Genomic DNA, 3,416 nt, shown 5'->3' with positions numbered 1-3,416 from the left:
CAGTGAAAGTAATGCATCTCTTAGGTTTTTCATTTTTATTATTTAATTTTATTTCATCGCCGCTTCAACAGCATCAAGTGATCCTCCTGTCGCCTCCACCTCAGAAGAACCCAGTGATGCAGCATCAGGAAGCAAGCAGGGCTCAGCTGTCAATCATGATGTTAAAACCCCTTTTTATAGCTTCAAATAACTCATTAAAACCAAACTAATCACTTGAAAAAACATCAGTTAGATAAGAACTACCTATAATGACAGAAACTGTGGAAGAAATTTATTTGACATGTGTATTGATTTTTTTGTTTGTTCTATCTGCTAACATTGAGGCAGCAGGCTTTATGACCTATACTGCAGTCAGCCACCGGATGCCGATCCACATGTTTTGGCTTAACTTTTGGGAGCTGTCATGTCGTCCATCTTTATATATGTCGATGTACATTGAGAGAAACGTAAACCCAGAATCATATTCCTTGTGTTGGACAATTTGAACATGAATGTTCACTAAACTAATGTTTGCTCCATATTGAACCTTGCATTTCAGTGGCCATGTGTCCTCACCCTAACCCTTTTCCAACAAATGTTAACACTTTGGTTTGAAATGATGGTAATGAAATAAAATCTCACATTCAGAAGTTCTTTTAAAATCTACTTAATATTTCTCTCAACCTTGAGGTTATTTTAGGTGTTTTTAATGCAGTGTGTGAGATTATTTTTACTCAAAAACAATCTTTATTGTTTTAAATTAATATTGTCTAAAATAACTTAAATTCCGCAGATTTTCATTCTGGGTCATGGCAGAAAACTGCAAAAAAAGAAAAAAGATCTACAGATTCTGTTTGTGTCCATAGTAGAATACATACCTTCTAACTGTTGATTGCTGTTTATATATAAAAATATGTACATATAGAAATAGATGTCATCATGTAAATTTAAACTGATTTAGTCCGGAACTCTGTCCCCGTCACCTTTGCAATCACCTCTACGTGCGTATGTGTTTCAGGTGAGAATCATGTTACAAGAATGTCTCACCGTGGGCACGCCCCAATTCACCATTCACCAGCAGGAAAAGAAAGAATGCCTTGTACGCCTTTCTGAATCCAAAGTCCAGAACAAGTGAAGTGCATTTGCTTCCCAGATGGACTCTCAAACCAAAACAGGAAAGGTTTACCTCCAACCACACAAAGCTGGCAAAGTGAGTACAGATTTAAACTTTTTTAGTAGTGATCATTAATGAGCCTGGGATATAAGGTTAAATATATGGCTTGTTTTCTTTCTTCTTCTTGGTTTACAGTCATAAAAACATAATCACAAAGACGCTACAGTAATAAGTAACTAAGATAGACTGAAAGATGATGTGCTGCAATACTGGCCTATAATACTGCATGGCTGAGTGCTTATGTAAATACTGTGACAGGTTAGACTTAATGTGTGTAAAGTATTATTTTCCCAGCTGTGAAGTATGAGTTATAGTTTTGGTAGAAGCAGCCTCTCTGAGTGTTGCTCAGATGAAACTGCAGAGCAGGAATCCAAATAAACAAGTTGAAACATAACGCAGTTTCCACACTGCACATTCCTGACAGAAAGCACACACTGTTACCAGTGCTGGTATCACTGCAGTGGCCATGTGACTGAATCTCAACCATCACACCTATAACCCAAAACTGGTATAGTTAGTAGAGAACCAAAAGTACTCTACTAACTGTACACTGAGAGTTTAAATGTGACATTTGTTCCTTAACAGCACTGTAAAACTCACATACACAGGCAGGCATTCCCTCTTATATTTTTGAAGTAAGATTGGGTCATAGGTTTGTGGTTGTTCGTCCTTATTTGCACTCTGAAACTCCTCTGGACTTACAGAGACGGTGTGAATAATGTTTAGCTTGAGGGTGGTGCAGGTGTGTATGGTGAAATGATGTAATCTATCATAAACTCCAACTACTGTATGTGACGTAGGTATATTTACATTTACTGCTGCTGAGGTTATTGTAGCCAGTGTTATCCTGAGCTTTTCCTCCCTGTCATTATCCCTCTCTCTACGTCCCTTTCAGAAATGGAAGCCAGTGTGGTTGTCTCTGTTCCCCCCCAGTGCCAGTGGAGTGGGTCGACTGGAGATCCAGGATATGGGAGGTACAGAAAAGTTTTCTACTTCAGTCACCATTTTAAAACTTCTAATTTTAAAGCTGCAGTTGAAAATTTTTGCAAGAATCCACCGGGCCTGAACGAAAACAACTAATCAGAGCCAGGTTTGTTGTTGAGTTTCATTTTCAGACATGTCACCAGGCAGGGGAAGTCTACTAAAAGTTGCTTTTAAGTTGCATTATGGGAAATATAGGATCCAGTGTTTTTGGAGCTTGGTCCATTACTAGGCAATGCAATTCATTGCAGCTCTGCCACTGCTACATCGATTCTGACCATTCTCTCTTTTAATGTGTGTTTATAATGTTTAATTGGGGCGACTCTGGCTCAGGAGGTAGAGCGGGTCACCCATTCATCAGAAGATTGGTGGTGTAATCCCGGCTGTGAGGTTAGGAAACACTGCTGTAATACAGACTACAGTTAGTCTGCTTTTAGTTTTATTTGGGAACATAATTAAAAGTGCTATTAAATATCAGTTGTATGAGTTTGGATTATTGCATATATAGACATATTTCTAAAGTTATTTCCAGCTGAATGAAAGCTTTGGAAAATCCACATATAGTACATCCTAAATGCTCTTCATGTTTTCAGACTTTGGGTAGAAGAAAAAAACCTTTTCATATTACTTCCAAATGTAAATCCAGAAAAAACACGAGCAGGGAGAGATGAGTACAACTGCTGTCAGCTCACAGGTGGATGCTGGGATGCATTTGACATGAATACAGCAACAGAGAGCAGCAGCAGAACATGTGCAGAGAGTTTGACAGCTTAAATAGAGCCCAGAATTGGTGATGGCATTATACAAGCTCAGCCATGCATCTTCACCACGCAGCTCCTCTCGGGGTTATCTCTGACGACGTGTGAAATCTGTACTTGTGTGCAGATTTACATTTGCTGGATGCACATATAAATAATCCAAGGAACACAAAGTGACATGGAGTTTTAGAATGATAACTGGGCCTAAGACTATAGCAAATTACTTTAAAAAGGAACACATTGTAGTGATGACACAATAAGGGCTGGAGAACACTGTTAGAGTCTGCAGGCATTAATGATGGCCCGCTAGCTGAGTCAGGTCCCAGAGGATGAGATGAACACTGAGACGGGGTTCAAGAGGACAGTAGGACCACAGTCGATTTCTCTGAGTGAGCTAACCTCAAAGTGTCTAAGTGGCTGCCATGATAAGAGCGGGTTGAATTAGGAAGGGAGGACAAGGAAGGAGCTTCTCTTTTCTATTTCCTCTATCCTACTTAGGAATTTCTGTGTGAAAGCAAAAGAGG

This window comes from Morone saxatilis, unplaced genomic scaffold, assembly GCF_004916995.1.
Source record: "Morone saxatilis isolate NCDOM2014 unplaced genomic scaffold, NCSU_SB_2.0 Contig17, whole genome shotgun sequence".
NCBI lineage: Eukaryota > Metazoa > Chordata > Actinopteri > Moronidae > Morone > Morone saxatilis.
Note: the sequence above shows the minus strand (reverse complement) of the source record.